The following is a 26,730-nucleotide window of genomic DNA, read 5'->3' on the forward strand; positions in this document are numbered from 1 at the left end:
TCATAGTCTCGAAAACCAGTAAAAGAGACGCTTTTTTGTAAAACTCATACGTACCAAATCGTAAGCTCAGGAGAAACGTTCTGCTATAGTGGAGTACTAGCAAAAGTACGTTGCTTTAGTTGGTTTTAGCTCCTACGACGATAGACGGAAATACCTGCCGTGTCCTTATCAACGTGATTTTTTCGGGAAAATAATAAAGGGGATATATTCTCTCATTGAGGACATTTTTAAGTCCAATGGATCTTCTGCTGGTCCTCCGGAAGATCCGGAACCAACGGAACACCGGTGAAAATAGTCCATCTTCACAATAAATGGCGCAATGCTTCTTATAAGAGTTCTAAAAACTCTAAAAACTCTGAAAAAAATCTAGATCCATCTATAATCCCCCTCTATGAGTCAAGAAAAAATTTAGAATTCTCCCACTGAGCGGCGCTAGTGTACATGAAAATACCAGTTTGGTTCGATATCTCGAGATCTATGGGATTTAGGAAATTTCCGTTTTCTACAAAGTTGTTCAAGGATTGGAAACCAATATGTTGAGAAACTGTTAAGTTCAGAATTCAGCCGCAAGGCGGCGCTAGTGTATATGAGATATTAGTTTGGTTAGATATCTCGGGATTTGTGGGAATTAGAAAGTTGCGGTCTTCAACAAAGTTGTTCGAGGATTGGAATCCAATATGTTGAGAAGCTAATTAGTTTGAAATTCATCCGCAATGTGGCGCTACTGTATATTAGATATCAGTTTGGTTTGATATCTCAGGATCTATTGGTTTTGGAAAGTTGACATCTTCTATATTATATATATAAAACTCAATGTTTGTATGTTTGTATGTATGTTTGTATGTATGTTCCAGCATAACTTCTGAACGCATTGACCGATTTCAACCAAATTTGGAACACACATTCTTTATCTTAAGGAGACGACGATAGGGGGGTTAGGGATGCTCTTTGGAAAAGGGGGAGGGTGTGGGGGAAGGGTATTGCACAGTTATTGATCAACTCAGTGTACTTTTTAAACCCCTTGGCCGATTTCAACCAAATTTGGAACAAACATTCTTTATTTTAAGGAGACGACAATGTGAGGCCAAAGCATGCTGTTTAGAAAAGGGGGAGGGTGTGGGGGGAGGTGTATCGCTTAGTTATTGATCAACTCAGTGTAACTTTTGAACCCCTTGACCGATTTCAACCAAATTTGGAACACACAATCTTCATGTTAAGGAGACGACGATAGCGTGGTTGGGATGGTCTTTGGAGAAGGGGGAGGGTGTGGAGGGAGGTGTAGTGCTAAGTTATCGATCAACTCAATGTATCTTCTGAACCCCTTGGTCGATTTCAACCAAATTTGGAACACACATTCTAAATCTTAAGGAGACGACGATTGCATGTTCTTCGGAAAAAGGGGAGGGTGTGCGGGGAGGGGTATTTCTTAGTTATCGATCAACTCAATGTATCTTCTGAACCCCTTGGCCGATTTCAACCAAATTTGGAACAAACATTTTTTATCTTAAGGAGACGACGATTGCATGCTCTTCGGAAAAAGGGGGAGGGTGTGCGGGGAGGGGTTTTGCTTAGTTATCGATTAAATCAATGTATCTTCTGAACCCCTTGGTCGATTTCAACCAAATTTGGAACACACATTCTAAATCTTAAGGAGACGACGATTGCATGCTCTTCGGAAAAGGGGAGGGTGTGCGGGGAGGGGTATTGCTTAGTTATCGATCAACTCAGTGTATCTTCTGAACCCCTTGACCGATTTCAACCAAATTTGGAACACACATTCTTCATGTTAAGGAGACGACGATAGTGTGGTTGGGGATGCTCTTTGGAAAAGGGGGAGGGTGTGGGGGGAGGTGTATTGCTAAGTTATCGATCAACTCAGTATAACTTCTGAACCCCTTGGCCGATTTCAACCAAATTTGGTACACACATTCTTTATCTCAAGGAGACGACAATGGGGGGTTAAGCATGCTCTTTGTAAAAGGGGGAGGATGTGCGGGGAGGGGTATTTCTTAGTTTTCGATCAACTCAGTACAACTTCTAAACCCCTTGGCCGATTTCAACCAAATTTGGAACACATATTCTTCATGTTAAGGAGGCGACGATAGACCGATTTGAACCAAATTTGTTTCAAATATTGTCTGTCCTAAGGAAACGATTTGAGTGGATAGGGGTAGGTTATTTTATTATCATTTTGTAAACACGTATTCTCTACCCAAAGGAAACTATTATAGACAGGCTGGGAGGGACTTTTGGAATGCGGGAGGTTATTGGGGTTGCTATTGTTTAGAAAACGTCTTAATTTAAAATCCGTCTTATTTAGTTCACCCGAGGTTTTTTGACATTGTACAATGTTCCGAAAACAAATTGCCCGAATTCCTCAAAAATACCAAGACCTTGACAATAACATTTTCCCGATAATAACATTCTCCGGAAAATGACTTTAACGAAAATGATATTTCCCGAAAACGATACTTCCCGATACACATATCCAAGAATATGACATTTCCCTGAATGAAGCTGGCCATTAACATAACACTATTTGGCCTAAGGTCATTCGACATGAAGGCATTTGGGATAATTATGAACAGCATCAGTAAAATCTTTCATAGAAAGCATGCATTTGGGTATAAAGCAATGGTAATTGTTACCCTTCATCGGAATCATGGTTTGCCCAGTGAAAAGCAATGAATAATGTGTTTCCTTCTGAATGGTGGATGTGATTGCTTTTTTAAATGTAGGCATTTGCCCGGAATAAGGCAATGGTAGGTGTGATCCCTTCTTTAAAAATATGCGTTTGCCCGGAATAATGCATCGGTTGAGGTTTTTCCTTCTTTAGAAATAGACGGAATATGGCTATTCAAACCCACGATCCCTTTTTTCAGTCAGTGTTTCTAAAAGCCTTCTTTTAATCAAATGATGAAGTATCAATAAGTAAACACAATTACCCTGTTGACCAATTGGTTTTATCATTTTCCGATTGTGAAAAAAAAACTTCGAACCAAACTGGCAATTCCGAGCAAGGCCGGGTACATAAAGCTAGTTTTCTATAAAGTTGTTCGAGCATTGGAAAACCATATGTTGATAAACTGTTTAGTTCAAAATTGAGCCGTAAGGCGGAGCTAGTGTATATGAGAGATCAGTTTAGTTCGATATCTCAGGATCTATGGGATTTAGTAAATTGCCGTTTTCTACAATGTTGTTCGAGTACAAAGAAGCAATATGTTGAGAAATTGAATAATTTATAATTCATCCACAAGGAGGCGTTACTGTATATGAGAGGTCAGTTCTTCGATATCTCGGGATCTGTGGGATTTAGAAAGTTACCGTCTTCTACAAAGTTGTTCGAGGATTAGAAATCAATATGTTAAGAAGCTAATTAGTTTAGAATTCACCCGCCAGGTGGCGCTACTGTATATGAGAGATCAGTTTGGTTCCATATTTCGGGATCTATTGTTTTGGAAAGTTGCTATCTTCTAAAAGGTTGTTCGAGCATTGGAAACCAATATATTGAGAAATTGTTAGGTTCAGAATTAAGTCATAAGGCGACGCTAGTGTATATGAGAGATCAGTTTAGTTCGATATTTCGGGATCTGTGAAACTTAGAAAATTGCCTTCTTCAACAAAATTGTTCAAGGACTGGAAACCAATACAGGTATACCTCGATTATATGGACTTTTTCGATGCAAAAAAGTCCATATAATCGAATTTTCCATATAATCGAAGCAACATTTTTTTTTCTCATAATTTGTGTTCAAAGATTAAATTTGTCTTAATACAATACAAAATTATCAATTTTCTGCATTACAGTCTAATCCGCATGTTTTGGCCCATTTTATGATGATTCAGTAGTTGTTGAATTTTTTAAAGAACTTAACCGTTTTCAGCTGGCTTGCATACCATTCTAAGGTTACGTTAATAATGAAGACTTCGCCTAGCCTAATGTGGACACAATAATATACTTAGCCACGAATTCTAACTACAGTGCATACCTGTTTTATTTCCAAAGCAAATACTATGCGTCCGAAAAAGTTATGCTTTCGCTTCAAAAATAAACTTATCCTCATTCGATCGCAGCAAATTGAATTCGACGGAGAATTCAGTACTATTGTCTGCTATTGAAAATTTGCCGGATCTGACTATGGGTTCAGACGTTATGGCCAAAATACATTTATTATGTTAGAACCTGTTGTAAATATTTTGGACTGTGTTTGTAGGTTGAAGATAAGCCTCCTGTAATCCCGTTTCAAAATAAATTGTTGGTAACATTTTGGACTTTGTTCCTATGTTAAAGACAAGCCCCCCTTAACCTAAATTTAAATCTACTCGCGTTTTCAAGGACACCCCTCTCAATACGAAAGTAGCGCACAACTGTCATTTTTATTATTCAACGCATGCTGTTAATGAAAATAATAGTTGTGCGTTGCTTCCGTATTGAGATTTAAATTTGGATTCCGGGAGGCTTGTCTTTAAAGAAGGATCGTACTTTCCGACGAGTTTAAAAACTAAAATGGCCTGCGTACTATTAAAACCGGGTATATTTTTATTGATTTTATTTTCCGTCGGTCCATTTCCTCCCGAAGACAACGGCTGATGCCAGGAAGACTCCATTTGAGCCCTACATATCGTACTCAAAAATGCGAACGGCGTGGCTGAAAAAAACAAGCTTTTGCAAGTTTAAAGCTCAAACTAAAGTGTTTCGAAAGTTTCCTTTTTTTGGAAATATGTTTATCCGCTACTATGAGTTCATTATTTCACCCTACACTACAATTTTGTTGGGGTGCTTCATTTCGCGTTTCCCCAACGCTTTTGTTATTGGCAGTAGCTTCTGACTGAACAACGGAATGAAAAACTAGACATCGTTACCAAAGTTTACGATAATAATTATTGTTGGGGATTCTCATCGATTTGTTTTCGGCGAAAAATGACAAAACAAAACTTTGCCAGACTGTCCGGACGTTTCGGTCGATTTACTGGCCTTCGACCATCTTCTGCGGACAAATCTTCCAGTCACTTATTTTCTAACAGACAGCCAGTCTGTCAACAGTCAACAGTCAACAATTACCAAATATTGCTTGCACCACTATGGGTACACTGTTCCTTTAGTGGAGGTAAAAATTAAGTTTGGTTCCCATAGTGGTGCTATCCATTGGTTTCTTATGAGACTCGCCACTATTGGTACAGTTGCACCACTATAGGTGCAAGGGAGTCAATTTTGTTAAGGAAAATCATTGTTTTCAATAGTTTTCCAAGCAAAATATTAGGATAAGTTGCATTTAACAGGATATTCAAAGGACGACGCATCAACTGAAACCATCGTAAAGTGTATAAATACGATAAATTTCGTTAAAACCCCACTTCCTCCACTATTGGTGCTACCTCCACTAAGGGTATGGAAAACTGCGAAAAAAACATGCTTGGTCAAATTTGCTGGATGTTATTGCGTCATCCGCCTCTCGTTCAATTCCATTCCCTACACTTAACTCCACGTACCAAGGGCAGAAAATGGCTTGTTAGCGAAGATCTAACAGCTTAATACGGACATCTCGTCACTCGCGTCTTAGACTGTCAATTCATATCAAGTTTCCATATTACAGAGATCACCTAAAATACTCGTTATCGTTCCACACCGTTTTGTAAGGACGTGGCCGTGGTAGTTGTTGATTAATAAAATACACAAATGCAATGAAATTTGCAACGTGAAATTGGTAAATCAATCTAGTCAACCGATCATATGATTCAATGTGCGGTTTCATCATATGTAACTTTTGAAACACGCCTTCCTAGCTTTTTTGTCCCAATGTACTTTAATAAATATAGAATCAATGTAAAATATGACGTAGAATATTCAACGGGTATTTAAAACCTCTAGACACGAAAAAAAAATGAACGAAAAAAAATGTCCATATAATCGAGGTAAAAAGTCCATATAATCGAGGTAAACCTGTATGTTGAAATATTGTGAAGTTTAAATTTTTTCGTAGAGTAGTGATAGCACATGTGAGACCACCAGTTTGATTATACACTCCACATTCCAATAAAGTTTTTTTTAGCTGAAATAGCTTCTTTTTGGCCAAATAAGACCAATATCTCACGAATTTCTAATGTGGTTATTATCATCAATGACTACTATTTAGGTATTATTATGATATTATATGATCATGTTTCATTTCTTTGCGTAGTACATATATTTTTGGGCTATTATTATACCTTTGGCGAAGGTGAAAAACTCTATACAATATTTGAGGGTAAAGAGCATTGACTAACTTCCTGGTCATTATCAGAAATGGTTTAGAAGAAAGGGACGAAAGGACGAACCATCCAAAATAACCATTTTCCAAATTATTCGGAAGGCCGCCGGTGGTCACGTGCAGTCATAGCTGATTAAGACTTTGAAATATCTTCAAGATCACCGTCAGAAAAGGTTTAGAAAAAAATGCGCTGCTCTAGGAAAACTTTCCAAAATCATCATTTCTACGGTCGTTCCGGATTATCCCGAAGGCCATCTGGTGGTCACCTGCGGTCAGAGCAGAGTAATGACTGAGAATTTCATCCAAAATTACCGTCAGAAATGGTTTAGAAAAATTGTGATGCTCTAGGACGAACTTCACATTTTTACGGATGTTCCGGATTATAAGGAAGGCTGTCCGATGGCCACCTACGGTTATAGCAGAATAAGAACTGTGGAATTTCTCTAAAATCACCATCAGAAATGGTTTAGAAAAAATTGCGCTGCTCTAGGACAAACTTTACAAAATGACAATTTTTACGGACGTTCAGGATTTTCCGGAAGGCCGCCTGGTGGCCATAAATGGTTTAGAAAAAAATGCGCTGCTCTCAGATGAACTTTCCAGAATGACCATTTTTACGGACGTTCCGGATTATAAGGAAGGCCGTCTAACCATAGGTGGCCTATGGTTATAGCAGAATAAGAACTGTGGAATATCTCCAAAATCACCATCAGGAATGGTTTAGCTAAAATTGCGCTGCTCTAGGACGAACTTCACAAAATGACCAATTTTTACGGACGTTCCGGGTTTTCCGGAAGACCAAATTGCGCTGCTCGCGGATGAACTTTTCAGAATGAACATTTTTACATTTTTACGGACGTTCCGGATTATAAGGAGGCCCGTCTGGTGGCCACCTACGATTTAGCAGAGTAAGAACTGTGGAATATCCACTAAATTACCATCAGGAATGGTTTAGAAAAAATTGCGCTGCTCTCGGACGAACTTTCCAAAATGACCATTTTTACAAACGTTCTGGATTTCCGGAAGGCCGCCTGGTGGCCACCTACGGTCATAGGTGAGTGAGAACTGCGAATTAACTCCAAGGTTATTATAAGAAATGATTTAGAAAAAAAATCGCGAAAAAAATGAATAATTCATTACTGGTCACTTATCCCAGTGCACCTGAGCCTTTTATTTAGATATATCTACCCGAGCCTTCTATCGAATCACTTTTATTATCTTTTCAATTGATGCAGAACTAATTTTTTGAGGAATACATGGTGGTTTGGTACAAATTGGTCAACTGACTAAAAAGTTATCTCATTTTTACTCAATGTGTTGTACTTTTTACAACGGTGCGAGTCCCGGAAGGTTAAATTTATCAGGTTCAAATTTATCAGGTTCAAATAACAACAACAATTGCTTAATATCAGGAAAATGCAATGACATTACTAAGAAATTAGCAAACTTTTGCTAATAATTTATTTGACATTTCAATCCATTTATTATGTTTTCTGGAATTATTATAATTATATGTGATGATCTGTATAAAATGGAATTTTAATTTCCAGCTATCAACTTAATTCAACATGAAATAAATTTACATTACAATTTATTTCTTCACATTTTATCACAATACAACCATTATATAAATCATATTATTTTATAAAATTGGGTTGGGAGGGAGCATCAGGGCATCATTGAGGTTGCAACTGAAAGACTATGGACTTGGAGTACCTACCGGAGTCGAGGGCGGACTAGTACTATAACATTCATGTAGATGGGTACACTTCCCCACAGTTGTAATGGATTTGACGCGCCCTTCTTCAAAGAAGCCATCCCTCGGAAAGCCCAAAAAGTATTGCGAATCTAGTTATTAGTCTGAGGTATTACACTGTTGGAAGAAGATTCTCTCTATTCCGCGGGTTTCGCGTAAGTATCTCTGCTTACGGATCCGCCACCTCCGTTTTTGGCCCCTCATACAGCAGTGCATTGAAACTTAAATTCGACCCAATAGTACGGGTGGAACCGTATGCAGAGCAAGACTCAAGCCAGGATGGTGGATAACTACATACATACATACATACATACATATACAGTGTATATTATACACCCAATATTTTTTCTTACACTGTTGGTATTCTTTAAATTCCCGGTCAACCTGATCTTTCACAGCTTTTTAAATACCACCTAAATTTGAATTTTTTGTGAATTTCAAGGTCATAATCGACTAAAATCCACCCGTATAAAAAAAACTGGATGTACAGTGAACTTCTCAACTGATTATTGTAAGTAAAACCAGGTGGAGAAGGGGGAGCAGTGAAGCCCTACCCCGACATGTGCGACATTTGGATTTGGTTCTAGAATGTAAACAGCAGTGTTAATTCTCTACGCCCTTTTTGTTATGGCGACGCAATTTTTATGCACACTTTTGTTTTCGATGTTTCATCAAAACCAATCACTCAATCATCAAGCAATGTAACGATGTGGTATGCTTTAGATACCTTCTTGATTATAGCGACTCGAAAAAAATACATATTTGCAGTAACTAACCGAATATAAATACATATGTTCGTATTAAAGATTGTGTCCTAATACCGGTTCCATGCAGGCCAACGGGGCCGTTGGGTTTAGGCACCCACGATTTGTACAATCACATATGCTATGCTTTGCTATAATTGTCATAGCAACATTCCATAAATAAATATGTGCAAGATATAGTGATGACTCGATTCTTAACATGCACAAATTTTGACTGTCGCTAGAATTTTGACAGCCATTGCCAAAGCCAAACATAACATAAATGATTTTACATTTTCTAAATTGTTAATCTGAAAGTTATTTTCTTAGTTCCAAATTTTGATTTTCACAGTGAGAATTCTCAAAACAAAATTTGTAAACTAATCAAAATTAGTTTCATATTTCATATTTTTGGCAACACTGAGAACAAAAATTTATGAGACTGGGAACCCGCGACGGTCAATCATCATAACAAATAGATAGAGAACTAAAAAAATGTTTATCTTCCAGCCCGGAGCAGATCATCGCGTTGCTGTTAAAACTTTCGAATACCGGCTTCTTCAAGCATTTACTTCCTATGCAGATTACGAGTTACGATTGTTACGATACCCTTATACTTTACCAACAACGAGCGCATTTTGGAAGCGAAAGTTCCGACGATCCGATTGATAAGAAGCCACGGCTTCACAAACAACAATGTTGGCCTCTGAAAAAAAAAGTCCGTAATCCGAAAGCTTGAACGGATGATCGTAAACAGCATCAAACAACGCTTGAACAGCTTGACCAGCGCACTATGGGGCTTCCCCATACAAACTGGCGGACAAAAAAAATGTCTTCTTCCTTTTTTCGAGCTTATAAGATGTTTTTAATGTTGTCATAACAGGATAATGTTGGTAAGCAAGGATGTTATCGATCATTTAGTAATTCGCGTTCGTTCATTTAGTAGTTTTTCAATAACTCATTCCAGAAGCTGAATTTCAAAATGTGTTGTATGGTGGACTTCTAGTGCGAAGGTTTTTCTACAACTCTGCCTAATGGTTCGTTGTTAGAATTCAACAAATAACGGAGTTATAACGCTAGTTGCAGTAACTTAAACTAAATGATAGAAATTTTGTTATCATTTAGTCTAAGTTACTGAAACTATAGCTATAACTCCGTTACTAGTGGAATTCAAACAACGAATCATTAGGCAGAGTTGTAGAAAAACCTTCGCACTAGAAGTCCACCATACAACACATTTTGAAATTCAGCTTTTGGAGTGAGTTTTTGAAAAACTGCTAAATGATCGAACGCGAATTACTAAATGATCGATAACATCATTGTTGGTAAGTATCAATTCCAGTCATTTCGCGACTAACTTTTGAAAAGGGCTTAATATTTTGATTATTTTATTAATAATGTGTATAAATTTCCAAACGACATCGAATTTTAATTCACAAAATATCAAGAACAAATAGGGAAGAACGTTTATTATAATAGAATATTGAAATTTGTGTTGCAATGATACACACTAAGGTAAAACAGACAAATTTTGGAGCACAAGCGTTTTTTTCCAAATCGCGTTTTCTCAAAATGGCGCAAGACTTTCCGTGAGAATCTGAAAGTACACATCCCAAATGTGATCCCCAACTAAATATCTCCCCGGGGAAATGCGTGGAAAAAAGTGGCTGACTTTTAAAGTTGAAAATACATCAAATTTTCAGTGTTTTCTCCGTATTTTGTTTGTTTTTTATTTTTTTTCCTTTATGATATCACAATTTCATAACAACGATATGAAAGCTCTTTCAATTATCTTTACAATGCTATATATAAACCTCGGTATCGTATCACAAAAAAACCTTTCAAAAACTGGTATAAAGTTCAGCAAGATTTTGACGAGGAAAGCCGCGTTTTTTACCTTTTTGCCTTTCTCGTATACTAAGTATACGGAAAGGCTATAGAACTGCTCCAAAACCGAACTTTTTATAAAAGGCTCGGAGACCCAAAGTGTTATATACCAATCGACTCAGCTCGACGAATTGAGGTGATGTCTGTATGTGTGTATGTATGTGTGTGTGTGTGTGTGTATGTGTACAAAAATGTGAGACACGTTTTTGGGCATTTATCATTATCCGATTTGCTCGCAACAAGTTGCGTTCGACGCGGAATGCAGTCCCATTGGTTCCTATTTAAAATTAGATCGATTGAACTTTGCGTTTCGGAGTTATGACCAAAAACTGTTTTACGTACAAAAAAGCAAAATGCTCCAATCTGGATTCGAACTCGTGATCTCTTGATCGGGAAGCGGCTACTACACCACAGCACCATCAATACACATAGCATGTGGCAAGATACATACAAATATAAATCATCGAATTGGGCATATATTCATTACCTCTATAAGCATCAGAGTTTATCAGAGTGGATCGAGAAAAGAAAATATTAGCTTTTACCGTTGGTTATTAAAATATACAGTTTCAATACATTAACTTAGAGCAAGATTGCCGGTGGTGAGTATAAGCCGTTTGGCAGCGCAGTATCATTTCTTGACACTTTTCCGGTCGCTACTAAACGTGCTGCTAAAACAGTAGCGCAGCGGACAGGTGATCAAATTTGGTAGCGCGATAACAGCGCTGCTATTTGATGAACTATTAAACGTCACCTGTACGGAATGCAGCCACCAAAATGATAACCGAAAATAGTGACCATAACCATCGTGCTTTGTTTAACACGTTCAACGCTTTCCCGTTCGAATGCGCCTAAAAGAAGGAATGGCAATGTGCCGTCGCGCAGTGGTGGTCCCCCATACAAATGTTCGACTAAACCTACGAATGCGCTTAAAATTTAGCAACAGTAATTTTGTAACGCTGAATTCATTTTGAAATTTAAATAGTTATCCGACATATGCTATGCTATCCAAAGACTTCCGGAAGTCGAAGACTTAGGATCACAGCAGCGTCTTAATTCTAACCTTGAAACAGTAAATTTCCCGCTTTGGTGCAGCAAGGCGCAATTCGCTAAACTAACCACTGACAAAATATATATTTCAATGCATCATATCAGTTCTTTCCGAATCTTTCCCGATACAAAATTTAGTCAAATTTAATTTTCCCATACATATATGTTACACCATCAACTTGAACCAAGTCACCAAAAATTAAATTTACCAACTACAATTAACAAATTGAGGAATTGACTAAATGTGCAAAATTAAAATAATATCAGTTTAACGAAAGAACGATTTGTTTTGGGTTTTGTCTGGGTTTCCGCCGCTGTGGATCGGTCGACTTAACCATCGTAGCATCAGCGGCAAGCCGTGCTTCTGTTCTATTTTTACGCATATGCATGCATCATTCTTTGTGGCGTTCAATCAGCATATGGGAGCGCAGCTGTTGTGCGGGAAGACGCGGGACGCATGCGCATTCGCTTCAGTCTCTTGCCGTCGGATGAATATTGCCGAAGGAAGCATCACCAACACACATCGCATTGCGTGCGGCAATGTTCTATTTTTAGCCCAGCTGGGTTGAATGTTGATCCGAGCAAATGAGATTTGGGGAAACTGGTTCATGAGTATGTATTACGAAAAAAAAAAAAAGAAAATTCTGGATAGCTCCCTGGAAATAACGCGCAGAGGGAAATCCCCGGTATCAATTCCTTGGATATAGCGTCTGCTGCACAATGAACTCGCATGCTTCTAATTTTATTGAATAATTGTGTCTTTTTCTATTCAGTAAAGCATATTTTCTTTTGTGCATTGAAGCAATAGAATATAATTTCCTACATATGTTTACTGTCTATTGAAACTCGGTGGGCACGTTTGATTACTTCCAAGATAAATCAAAAGCTATTTTGTTTCTGCTAACAATCATTAAAGAAAACTGTTGAGTACATATCGATTCTCAACTTATGTATTTATGTTTCATTTCCTACCTCCATCATCTAAAGTTTAGACCTGAATTTTTTCAAATATTCCAAATAATCAGATGGATTCAATTATAGAAATGCCATGAATATAAATATGAACAATACACAGCATTAGGTTCCATTGATTATTAGCATGGAAAAGATTAAATACAATTTTTTTTTAAAGGCGCTTGAATTTTCTAGTATTCAAAATTTTTCTTGCAATGCGTATTATACCACACACCTAGAAAATATGAGTTTTGAAAAAAAAGATGGCTTACACGAGGATCGAACATAAATCCTCTGAATGAGAGCCTATCACGTTACCACTGAGCTATCTTTGTTTCTTGAGATATTGGTGTTCGAAGAACAAGAGGCTACGCGATTTGTAATAAATAACTATTTCACTACATCAAATCAAGACATAAGCTGCTTGTGCATACGTGCGGTAACGCACCGGGGGCTGTGCTTTGGTTCGGTGGCATATAATCTGAACCGATAAAAAGTTTAGTTATATCGGAATATAAGTCATGTTCGGGATTTGAGCCAAAACGGTACGATTGAGTTTACGTCAGGTGCTTTTGTGTCATTTCATTCAAATAAGTCACATGTAATATTCTTATTGTTTTAGTGCGCAGGGAAGCAACTTCATAATCAATTTTAACATTTTATTTTGAACCCTCTGTAAATGCATTCTTCCTGGCGTTGCAGCAAATAACCCATATTGGCACAGTATATGTAAAACATGGCTGGCATAACAATTAGTTTGTAAATCAAAAATATAATTTAAGATTTTGATTTTCTATGAATATTCACTTACTATATTTGTACCTTTTTGCTTGCATACCTTCTGTGTGGTTTTTGATAGTTAATTCATTCATGCTACACATAAGTCCTAAATCTTGGACTTCGCTAGACCAAATAATTGGAACCCCATTCATAGTGACAGCATGTCTGTTAGAAGAATTCAAATGAAAAGCACTCGGATTATGTAGGAGAAAATGAGTTTTGGTAGGCTTCGGAGAAAATTTTCTATTTTTGGAAGTCAGTAGAAAAAGTATTCAAACTTTTCTATAATCCAAGTATGTTTTAGATAATTTAATAGTCTTAGTTCGATCATTGACAAACTACAATGACTCAATCCAGAGGTTAAATGTCAAAACGTGTTACAGCAGAGTTCTAGTGCGATTATTTTTCTACAGCTCTGCCTAATAGTTTGTTTTTTTTTTAATTCAACTAATAACAGAGTTAAAGCACTAGTTACTAATACTAAATGATAACAAAATTTCGATCAGTCTGTATAATAAGTTACTGCATCTAGCGCTACAACTCTGTTATTAGTGCAATAGAAACAACAATTAGGCACAGTTGTAGAAACCTTCGCTCTAGAAGTCCTCCACATATCACTTTTGAAATTTAACCTCTGGAATGAGTTATTGACAAACTACTAAATTATCGAAACTATATTACTAAATGATCGAAAACATTCTTGCTATAATCCATAACAAATTACACGAAGGCAAGCAACGATTTTCGATTTTCCGATATATGTTATCATTACGATATAAAGTATTGCACAATATGAGCTCAAGAATGCTGATTTTGGTAACACTAGCTCTGTCACGCGTTATCTATCAGATTTTGTGCTTGAATCGTAAAGAGTGATCTGATAAATAATTTTGAATCAGTTTAGAAATTAAAATATTCAATTTTAATCATACATTCATAGAAAAATATATTAAGCTCTTTTAGTGGAATGTATTAAACCGTCTAAGACGAATTAAGTACTGTCCATTTAATTCCACCAGTTAATTTTCGTTATCTTTGCAGATACGTATTTCGACCACAACTGTGTGGTCGTCTTCAGTGTATTGTACTTGACTCGACTTCGAGTCGAGTCGAGTCAAGTACAAGACACTGAAGACGACCACACAGTTGTGGTCGAAATACGTATCTGCAAAGATAACGAAAATTAACTGGTGGAATTAAATGGACAGTACTTAATTCGTCATACATTCATACCAATTACTGCGAAATGCTTTCCAGAAAAGCAACCACAGTAGAATTCTCTTCAGATTTTTTTTAAGTCGGATCAAATTTATAAATCTTGTTGAAAAGTGTTTGAATGATAATGACAAAAATGGAACTGCTCATCAGCAAAAAATTACCTTTCTCGTCAAAAATGTTCATTCCCTTAATCGATTCTTTGGCTTATTTAAGGTCAACATTCCCAGTTAACCTATATTTTTTTACGCCACTAAATATTTTTTAAATTCAAAACAAAAATCGAAAAAGTGCTGTTTTTTAAGATTGACCCGATTTTGAACGAACATCGAGTGAATTTTTGCAGACCGGTTCACACATGCACACGTTTTCGGTTTTTGTTTTCGATTTAATAAAAGATATTTTAGTTACTAGATAAAGATTGTCGCTTCGGTTTCCTTTGTTCTGCTGTCCGGAACATGTTGGGTATCAAGCTGTCAAATCGTATGGATTTTCCTTCTTTGACATTTAGCTCCCCTATCATCGCCGGCAAAAGATGTTCCGGACAGCGACGACAGCGACAAACTTTATCTTGTAACTAAAACATCTTTTGATTTAATCAGGGGGAGAAGGCGGAGCACTGAATCCCTACCCCAACATGTGCGACATCTGGATTTGGCTCTAAACTGTAAATAACAGTGTTAATTCTCTACCACCTTTTTGTTAAGACGAGGCAATTTTTATGCACACTTTTGTTTTCGATATTTTATCAAAATTAAACACTCAATCATGCAGCAATAAAACGATGTGGGATGCTTGAGATACCTGCTTGATTCTAGACGAATCCAAGTAAAAATAAGAAGAAGACTCACGACGGTGTTAACTTTGACAAATCCTACAGCACAGCATAGGAAGATTATTTTAAAATGCTTACAATAAATTCTAGACAAATTGTAATTAAAATCTGATTGATGTACGATACGGAAAAAGTTCTGAATTATATATTTAGAAGCTTATCTCAATTTTTTGTATATTTTCCAACAATGTATCTATTATAAAATTCGGAACTTTTTCCGTACCGTACATCAATCAGATTTTAATTACAATTTGTCTAGAATTTATTATAAGCATTTTAAAATGATCTTCCTATGCTGTGCTGTAGGATCTGTCAAAGTTAACACCGTCGTGTGTCTTCTTCTTATTTTTACTTGGATTCGTCTATAGGGACTCGAAAAAGAATTTATTTGCAGTAACTAACCGAATATAAAAATGTTCACATTAACGATTGCGCTCTAACACCGGTTCTAAGCTTCGATGCAGAGTACACGAGCTTTGTTCGCCAGTGACAGGCGTATGAGGCCCTTGGATTTAATAGTTAGAGGCTTAAAAAAATATGGGTTCTTTGGGAAAGTTGACCTTAAATAAGCCAAAGAATCGACTGAAATAATGAAACGAAATACAATTTTTGACTAGAAGGGTCATCTGAATTTTTATTTATATGAAGAATCATATTATTCAAAACAACAATTTCAAAAAAGCTAACTTATTGATTGGATGATAAAAGTTTCAGCTGGATTTTGGCTTCAAAACGGAAAGCACTCGATAGTTTGATAAATGGAAACATTTGATTTTTCTCACCACCGTTTTTTTTTGCTTTTCTCGTATTCAAAGCAAACGATAGGAACTTTTTCAGAAGAAGTATGTGTATGTGCAAGTGTGCAAAAAAAACTAACTCATTTTTCGAAATCTTATCCTGAACTGATTATTTAAACGGCTAATCCTGTCTCATTGTTTCACATTAAAAATCAGCCCGAACTCACTATGGGCTCAAAAGTTATGGCCAAAATACAAATTTTTATACTATGCCTGAAACTCGATTTGTGCAATTGCACAACCTCATCACATTTTCCGGGCACTTAACCTCATCCGATTTGCTTGCAACAAATTGCATCCGGCAGCAATTATAACAAATTTGAATTTTCAATTCATTCTATCTTTATTTACGAGATCTTCGACCCTAGGCCGGTTCATCTGGTATAAATAAATGTGAAAAATATGTCTTATTCACCAATTGTTATTTTAGACTTTTCATATATGTTTATCAACTATTTTGAAGGAGCGAGAAAGGCATCATCACCGCTAGGTGGATTAATCAGGGTTTTTTCAACTACGCTGACAGTCCTTGAATTTTTCAAAGTGAAATATCTTAGTTGTACTAGTTTTATTTTTCTTTATTGGACTATTTTCGCTTAATGTGATAGTGATAGTGATATGAAGAAAAAATATTGATAAAAGTATATCGGGGCCAAAAACAAAGCGTCTAGAAACTACCAGGACACTCTCTCCCTGTTATATTTATGTATTTGTAAGGAATACTTTGAAGTCTTCAAATAACAAAACTTTCGAAGCTGCTGAACTTCAAAGCAAAAAGTTGAATTGAATGACTATCCTACGTGAAGTTAAATGAATATTTTTACGGATTTTAGAAGTATCATCAGCTAGAGGCAACAAGGACGACATTTGGTGAGATCGTTTTGAATTACTTCTACTATGTTGTCCAGAATATCCTTCTTTTTCTTTCTTCGGATAGATATGATCAATTCAAATCTGACAAAGCTTAACCTTTTTCAATTTCTCTTAAAGTATGTGTATTTTTTCAAAAAATAAATTCACTTTGAATGATTTTCCTTTCCTATGACTCAGAACCATAACTCCTGGTGTCACGCTGTACATTCTGAACTATGTTAACAAGAGTCACCTTTGTGTAGTTAAACATGTTTTTTCCTGTGTCTAATATTAAAAAAATCATGAATGTTCTGCAATAAATAACATGCCATTACGTATTTCATGAACATCATATGTTCCAAATGTTTGATAAAATTTAATTATTTCATATGTACACAGGAAACTCAGATTATTGGTTTCGATAAATTTAATTGCGTTTGCTGAAACAACCTCACAGTTTGCTCAAAACATATTAATTCATTATTCAATAGCAACTAGTATTTTTCAATAGTATTTAACTCTCACAATTGAACTTAATTTTCAATCTCGATAGAAGTCTGGATGGGAATTTAAAATTGCTCTAGCGTTCAAAGTACACGGTAAACGTAAACTGCTGTTTCTTTGTATTATATTGTACTGCAGTGATACCACGACGGAATAATGATAAAGGCAACATACCATAAACTGAAAATAAAACGGAGAGTTATGTGAAACACTCAGTCTTGCGTCATATTTTATGAATGTTATGTAAAACGACTAGTTCCAAATATCCTAGTTCGACACAACTGTTTTTGTTTTTCAACAAATGTACTCGATTTGTCATTATTATTCAAATGATTTTAAGCTTTACGAAGCTAATGGTTTTCAATGCTGCTCGATATTAAATATATTAAATTTTGTGGCCCTCCGTAAAATATCACAATTGTGAATTCCGAAATACAAATAACTGAATAGATCGGTGACGTATTATTCGATTATTTCAAACACAATGGCGCGTGAAGTGCGGTTAGATGCATCATGTGGTTAGATTATAATTGTTTGCATTTTTTTTTAAATACCGTCAAAGGAGATGAAGTCAGGCCAAAATGCTATATATTCCAAGTAAATGCGAAAAATCTCAGATAGATATCATTGGGACAAGTCTTCGTTAAGCATATCTAAGTGAAATGTAGTGTTCGGCTGTATGTTCCAAAAAAAAGTTCACGAAAAGAAGAAAAAAAATCCTTGCTCTGAGATTTTAAAGAGACTGCTATTTAAATCTGTTCCCTAGTTGATTCCTGGTTTTAAAAAAAATTAGATAAATTGAACAGTGGGTTTAACACAAAATGTGGCGTAAATATTACATTATTATTATTCAATTCAATGCTATTACATGCAAATTTTATTGTCTCATTTGCTGTAGTTTTAGGTTAATGTTGATAAATAATTATTTTAATTATTATACAATTATAATTGTGTGTATCAAATTGTATCGTTATGTCAACATGTCTTAAGTGATAATTCGGAAAAATAACTAAAAATTGCTAAACGTTTGAAGCCATTGACAGCCATGAGATTTTTAACGTGCTTAAGTTTCATCAAGTGCAATTGTGTCTTTTATGCCAATTCTTGAATTTTGTGAGTGTGGGATCGAACGAGTTTTTAGAGCCCAGAACAATTTAGAGATCCGTGATATTTTGTTTTGCTCTGTGTTGTTGAAAAATATAATAATTAGTGCGTGACCAAATATGTTTCAAGAGAGCAGAACGACGTAGAATTTTGGGAAAGTCAAAGTTTACTGTGCATCTGACCGTGTTTTCTCTAGTCGCAGAACGATCGCGCGATCATCGAAATGTTTTGTTCTGCGTTGTGCGGTTGACCTAATTTTTTGGCGTGTGCATGTGCGATCGTATTTCCTTTATCACGCAGAACGATCACGCGATCATTGGAAAAATTAGTTCTGCTTTGTGCGGTCGACAAATCAATTGGTTAGTGCGCGTTCGTTCGATTGTGTTTTTGTTTAACCTCGTTCAAATTACAAGCTACACTTGGCATACCGTTTACCAAAACACACCCTGCCACACTCCCTCCCCATATATCTAAAATCCCAGTGATTTCTCGTGGAAGTGCAGATGACTCGTCGGCTTCCATCAAAGCGAGTATCATGTCAACATAATCCTTCCTAATCCCTAATTGACCTGCATTCGGACACGGCCGGCGCTGGTATTGCTTAATTCTGGGTCACCAATTCTTACACATTGATGATGCTGTTAGTCCCAAACACCATCTGTTGGTTCTCTGTGTAATTACAGCTGACCTGGCAATAACGGAGTAGCAACCGTGGGCGGTCAATCATGCTCATACTTTTGCTTTATGGGTCTAATACCATCAATGTTTTTGAAGTTTTGAGAAAACATTGCCTATTATGTCATTCATATATTGACGACATACATTGAAGACGGCACCATAGAATCAATTTTTCGGTGGAATAAGTCCTGTTTTAGTGGAAAATCACTACTCAAAACTTAAAAATCACCAAAATCCGACTGTGATTTAATGGGTTAAATTGGGATTTAATGGGTTAAATATACAAGATTAAATATAAATCTTCAACATCCTACCCAAGGAAAATCAAAAACAATTACGGATCCAACGAGATTCCCCAGCATCCGGGCAAAGGTGACATTTTCTGCGATATAAATAAATTTTGTCGGAGTTTTGTATAAATTCCCTTGCTCCTGTTCCCATGCCAGGGTCGAAAATAGCTTACCTTTTCATGGTGAGCGTATTTATAACGCAGCCTTTGACCCTTCCGGCAATGCTGCTCGAAGCATCACTTCGGTTGGTTGGTTGGTTGGTTCGTTGGCTCAAATGATGATTATTTCAATAATCCTTATAGTTTTGGGACGTTTGACTCTGTTTTCACTCCGATGATCATTCGGTTATGAATAATTCATCATTCGCACTTCCACACCAATTACGTGAATTGAATGGACTCAGTCTACCATCGAGTGTAAGAGGGTGCCCGAGCTGATCTCCAATGCACGTGATAGTGAGAATGTTCATGGCAGGGGTTGGAAACGAATGACGGAGTGCGGACAGGTGAGAGATTAAGGCTCAAGTTGAACATCACCTCCAGAGCAAAAAGTGGAAAATAAACATTCTCGTTCCGCACGGCAGCAAATTCAATTACAGCTGGGTGGTTGTTAGAGGAAAAACTGACGACGACGATGATGATGCCACTCTCTGGAGGGATTCTACCCTCGCACCCACTGACACAAACAGGGCCTATGCAAACTAACTGGCACTGACAGATTGAAACACTCGCCAATTATCCCAATTAGCACCCGACCAGATAACAACAAATTCACTTGAGAAGGTCGTTCGGTTTCACGGCGAATTCCATCCAGTTGGAGGTCTTGGCTTACATAACAAGAGAAATAGGCGCGATTAGAGCTCACTTCCGGAATTCCTTCACGGCCGCAGAGAATGCACGCGTTATAAACTTCAAACAGTCCCGGAGTTTTTCGCTATTTTACAACACCGAATGCCATTACATCTGTGCTTTGACTAGGACACGGCACATGCACTCACACAATGAAGCATCCCTGGCACACGAGCGACGAGACGAGTTCCTTTAGTGAGCATCATCCGGAGAGCAAGAGAACACGCGAAGCAAAACGGGAAAATAGAGTGCCAATTTTCCTCACACACTTTTCATCTGATCTTGTTTTTCTGCACAACGTAGGCAAGGGAAATGAAACTCCACCGCACAACTTTCTCCCAATTGTCTGGCAGCGACTAACAAGTCCCAATAAAATTTACGACACTTTTGGCACTAATCCATGACAGCGATCCAGCAAAGGCCCAACAAGTGCACCAGGCCGAACCGATTCTGCACCCAACTGGTTTGAACTTTTCATTTGTCTTCACATTAAGCTGAAATTTTCCAAGCACCAGGAATATACGTGTTTACACTTCGCGGTGACGTCACTCACTGATGCTGGATGGCAGAGAGTTCGAGCAACAGCAGCACTAGGCAGGAGCATCCTCGAGTTATTTCATGGCTCCGTTCCGACACTTTTGTCCTCTGGCGTTTCTCGTTGTCCCTGCACGCTGCGCCATCATCTGATAGGTCATTCTGCACATCAAGTGAATATTGCACGCCACACCGAGCACCATTGTAGACATCACAGGGATGTAAGTAAGCATATTCACAGACCGTATCGCCTTGTTGCGACCGTTGTAATCCTCGCGGCCCTTGGCATTCTCTGGTGGAATCAGTTGGGCGGCACATATGGTTAATGTGTATATCCGGAAAATCTCTCGCACACAGCCGCACACGCGGCTACCGTACTCATCCCTTTGGGTGAGCTCCTGTGTGAGCCAATCCGGCAGTAGTAGCGGTATTTTTCTTTGCAGACTTGACACCGAGCCAAACAGACGGACAGGAAGCCGAAACGCTCGTCCTCCTCGGTGGGACCAGAGATAAACCGTCACTCAGCGCCAAGGAGTGAAGTGTTTTTCTGTTCTTTTGACGATGCGTACAATAGCTGGTTGGATATGTGAGCAGTATGCAGAGTTGGACTTTGATCGTTTGTGTTTAATCTTTAAAAATTAAATATATATTTGTATTCATTCATACCGTCTTTTGTTGCCCCACACAACCTACACAGACTGAATATGAAACGGCGTAGATTGTCTGCCCACCATAGATAAGAAATCAAGCAAATATGAGACAGTTATGCTTGCAGTGGTGGTTCTATCCCTAGTCAAAAGACAAAAATGTTTTGCCTTTCTTTTACAACAAAGTTGTACCAGAAGGCTATCTTTTCACTCCAAAATCGAACTTTTTATGGCAGCCTCGGGAGCCCGAAATGTTAGGGGACGAGGTTTGGTTGTGGATATCGTTCGATTATGGGCAGATGCCTTCATTCTGACAACTGTCATTTGCTAGCCATAGGAACATGGTGTTTTGTGCTCAATGCTAAACCAGATAGACACCTGTACTTTGTACTTTGAACAAATCTTTTTTTTTTTCAAAGAAATCTTCTTCACAAAAGTTTGTTTTTATTTTTTCAAAGTGTTTTGAGTTTCAATGCATATTTATTATTTATACAGTAAATTTAATCTATTTTGAGGTTCAGTGACGATCAACATAAACATTTTACAAGGGTTACAAGACGGTAGACTAGCCTACGAATACGCGCAGCAGCTGGAAGTGGCGATCCGAAGAGAACCTGAATACGCAAAGGACATACGTCTTCCGGCTCCGGATATCCAGGAAATTCAGGAGGAGATCAGCTGAAAAACAACAAATCCAAGGGGTTTGACCAACTACCAGGAGAACTATTTAATACGGTGGTGAGCCACTAGCTAGAGCACTTCCCAAGGTTTGAGAGGATGAGGTTCTGCTATAGGAGTGGATGGAAGGTGTCGTGTGGCCCAGATCTAGAAAAAAGGCGCTTAGCTGGATTGTAGCAACTACTGCGCAATCACATTGCTGTACGCCGCCTACAAGGTACTCTCCCAAATTTTATGCCGCCGACTAACACCAATTGCAAGAAAGTTCGTGGGGCTGTACCAGACGGGAATTATGGGTGAACGCTCTACCACAGACCGCCGTACGTCAGGTATTGCAGAAATACTTCGAGTTCGTAGCCGTACCAAACTGACTATCTACAAAACGCTCATTAGACCGGTAGTTCTTTACGGACACGAGACCTGGGCGATGCTCGTGGAGGATCAACGCGCACTTGAAGATTTCAAATGGAAAGTGCTGCATACCATCTATGGTGTGGGGTGCAGATTGCGGACGGTACGTGGTGAAGACGAATGAATCACGAGTAACATCAGCTTTTGGGTTTTACCATCTATCGTTTGCACTGCGAAAATCGGAAGACTGCACGTAGCCGGGCACGTAGCCAGAATGGCGGACAGTATTCTGGTGAAAATGGTTCTCAAGAGCGCTCCAAAGGGAACAAGAAGGCAAGGTGGATCGATCAGAAGGAAGACGATTTGCAGCGATGACGATGACCAGCCGATCGTTAAGCTTCTGAAGAAACATGACTGGACTCAAAATAAATGTTCACTTTCTGATTAATTTACTCACCCGCACAAAGCAGCACAAAATTTAGATAAGAAACCCGAATTAAGAAGAGAAAAACAGGGTTATTAGACCGAATGGTCATTAGGCCGAACGGTCATTAGGCTGAATGCTCATTAGGCCGAATAACAAGTAAGAAACGAGACTTGAGAAGTGGCATGTAGCAAGAATAGAGAATTTAGAAGTGGGATGAGAGAAGTGAGAAATGAGTTGTTAGTAGTGCGAAGTACTAGAAGTGAGAAGTAAGAAGTTACGACAGTGTAGAAGAAGAAAGAAAAAGAAGGAAGAAGGAAGAAAGAAAAAAGAAGAAGGAAACGGGAACAAGGAGAAAAAAATAAGGAAGAAGGAAAAGAAAGAAGAAAGACGAAAGAAGGGGGAAGGAAGAAAGAAAAAGGAAGAAAGAAGAAGGGAGAAGGAAGATGGAAGAAGGGAGAAGGAAGCTGTAAGAAGGATAAGGAAGAAGAAAAAAAGAAAGTAGATGGAAGAAGAAAAAAAGGAAAATGGAAGAAGGAAGAAGAAAAAAGAAACTGGAAGAAGGAAAAAAGAAAGAAGGAAAAAGGGAGGAAGAAGAAAGAAGGAAGAAGGACGAAGGAAGATGGCCAGGGTTTGAATCCAAAGGAGAATGAGACAATCTCTCACTTATCATGGCTGTATACTAGAGTGGCCCAACCTAGTATGGGGAGAAAAAAAAGTCGTCGGATTCTACGGGGCACCCTCCAGGATTTTGCCTTTAGGTAAGAAAATCATTCTCTGAAAATTTCAGCCTGATCGGTTAATGCATAAGCTGGCGCAATTGATTTAAAGTTAATATGGGGGTTTCAGCCGAAATATATGGGAAAATGCACCTCTGTTACTATTTCGTACAGGGAATTGGATGGAAAAGCCCGATTGAGCCCAGATTTGCAGGAAATGAAGTTAACATACCAATGAACAATTCCACTTAAAATTTTACTATGATTAAATAAACTTTAAATCAGTTATTAGCTGATTTATTTGGAGTATATAGCATAGTAACGGTGTACTTCGTAGATTGGACACTAGTGATACTCATGTTTTTCTTTTGAAATCTCCATTCAGATTATTATCAGAAATCAAGGTAGGTGTGGTCCTTGATTTCAATCTCAAAATACGGAATTACATGTGAGACTGACTTATAATTTCTTATAGGCTACTATTAACATCTTATCTTTTCTTGCAGTGAGAAATAATAATGAGAAGTGGAAAGTAATTTTTCAGAAGTAAGACGTTTCATTTTTATGTACATTCTTTTTTCCTTTCATAGATTTTTTGTTCCTTCCTTTTTTCCATCAATTTTTCCTTCCACCTTTTTATTCTTGATCCTCCACTTCATCTTTCTATTTCCTCCCCCCCCCTTCTTTCTTCTCCTTTTTTTCTTCCTCCCAATTTCTATTTCCTATCTTCTTCAAGACACTGAGACACCTTTGCTTTTGAGGCCGAAATACGTATCTTAGTAATAACAAAGAAGTGAAATGAGGTGGAACTGTTCGTACATATTTAATTACAAGTAATCATATGTGAAAACGTTTTTGACGTAGGATTACGTCTTTCCGGAACATTGGGGGGTCATTCTGCAGTTTCAAATTTGAGACCGTCACGAAAAGTGGTCAGGAAGTATTTTGACATCGTTAATAAATTATAATTTATGATTATAACTGAATTTTCTCCTTAATTTTACCTATTATTCATATTTTTACGGTTAACAGTAATCGAAGTAGACATTCGTACTAACGCGTCCATTCGAGGATTAATCTACTAAGCAACGAGGCGGCAATGTCCCAGTGGGGGATGTAATGCCAATTAGAAGAAGAAAGAGAAGAAGCTAGCTGATTAATGAATGAAAAGTCTAAATTTTGTTTTGCGGACTTTTATTTCCTGTGTCAAATCCCATTTCAATTATTTAAAAATAATATCCTAAATCCTTCTCTGTTGATAGAACAACACAACAAATTACTACTAGGTTGTTAGCAGAGTCTTGTTCATTCTAGAATCCACAACCCACCAAGGATGCTACAGTACGGATGACGTAGACTCTTGAACGGGTCAAAACAATAACCGTTTTAAGCTGTCGTACCTACCTCACTAGATCTGTGTGATGGTGATAGGAAGATTACGTTTACTTGAATACAAGAGTTTTTATTCAACGTCAATGGAAATATTCATAAAGCATAGATGCACAGATAGCCGACGGTTACCGTCCACCATCGAGCGCATACCTATAGCGTAGGGTGGATCGACCCCAGAAAGTGGGAGATTTTATCTTTGTAGCCTACTTCTTTCTACCAACACTCTTTCACGGGAAAGATGAGTCAGAACCGTCGTCCTTATCGCATCCTTAACACAACCCCGATCCCACTTTAACTGTACGTAATGCGGTTGTGGTGTTAGTGAGTGTATCGGCCAACTCATAAAATTGCGAAGCGAGACAAACTGGAAATTCACCAAATATGTATTCTTAAATTCACCACCCGTAAGAAGACTGCCTATTCACGGTTCTGCTTCAATCGTATCCGCTGAGGATGAGGTCAGGAATCCTCAGTACAGCTATGCTCTGGATAGCACGGTATACTTTTGTTTGATAAGCAACATGAATGACATTTATCAATTTGAATTCCTGACTGGGGTCTCCATAGTGTAGTGGTAAAATGGAGTGTAGATAATAACAGTGAAAGTGCGTTTCTGTTATACAGAAAGAAAATAGAAATGTGATTCTTGGGAATGTAAAAATCCATGTTTTCTAAGATTTCTAAGAAACTTCAGGACTGATTTGATCGGGGCAGAATTTCATATGTTTTTTAAGGTTAAGCTAATTCGAGCAGCACTTAGCTTCAGTCTTGAACAATTGAACTCTCCAAAAGTGCGGGAAGACGTACAGTTTAAACTGTATAGTAAGCACGTTTTATGTTTGCTAAATATGAAATTTGTTTTCATTAAATAAGAGAAGGGAATATAACTTTGATCCCGGGAGTTTAGATACATTTCATATATTCATTTGATGTCTTATTTATTTACATCGGGCCTGCTATACTGTAGATTACCCTAGTATATAGTCTTATCATACTATAAGGGTTTTTGAGTAGAGTTATCACTTTCTATCACCAGGGCAACAAAATGTATCCATCTGTTGTTGAAATGTGCACTCCTGTAAGTTTACAATGTTTCCGTGGGTAATGTTATGCCAATAATAAATCAGAAGATCCTGTACCTCCCAAAGAAGAAATCAAAAATTTCATGTTCTGAAACAGCATTTTTGGATTCCATGCTGTACTGCTCTGTTGCGATGCGGGTGGTGAAATTTCCCTTGAAATTTCATTTCCCCTTTATACACACCCAACCGAGTTCACCCCCGGGAAGCTGCGAGAGCTCCAGCATCCCGCGCGGAGCATCTGAGAGCGAGTTTATTATCAACAGTGAGCGTGAGTTCGAGTTACCGGCTGCTAACTGGGAGCGGTGATGTTTTGATGCAGAAAGCAGAAGCAAATAAACGTAAATATCATACTTGGTGAGTTC

The 26,730-nt window shown here is 37.7% G+C and overlaps 1 protein-coding gene across 3 annotated transcripts in view; it reads right to left on the reverse strand.

The window, feature by feature from the left end:
- Window positions 1–26,730, reverse strand: part of LOC134213383 (uncharacterized) — a 558,528-nt gene that overhangs the window by 256,241 nt on the left and 275,557 nt on the right. Inside the window, exon 1 of one of the 3 annotated variants that reach the window (XM_062692397.1) lies at window positions 19,867–21,090. The exons of the other annotated variants lie outside the window; for them this stretch is intronic. The gene's annotated coding sequence lies outside the window, so the exon portion shown is untranslated. Of the gene's footprint in view, window positions 1–19,866; window positions 21,091–26,730 lie in introns of those variants that run through there. 3 annotated transcript variants of the gene reach the window in all.

Source organism: Armigeres subalbatus, chromosome 2 (genome assembly GCF_024139115.2).
Source record: "Armigeres subalbatus isolate Guangzhou_Male chromosome 2, GZ_Asu_2, whole genome shotgun sequence".
NCBI lineage: Eukaryota > Metazoa > Arthropoda > Insecta > Diptera > Culicidae > Armigeres > Armigeres subalbatus.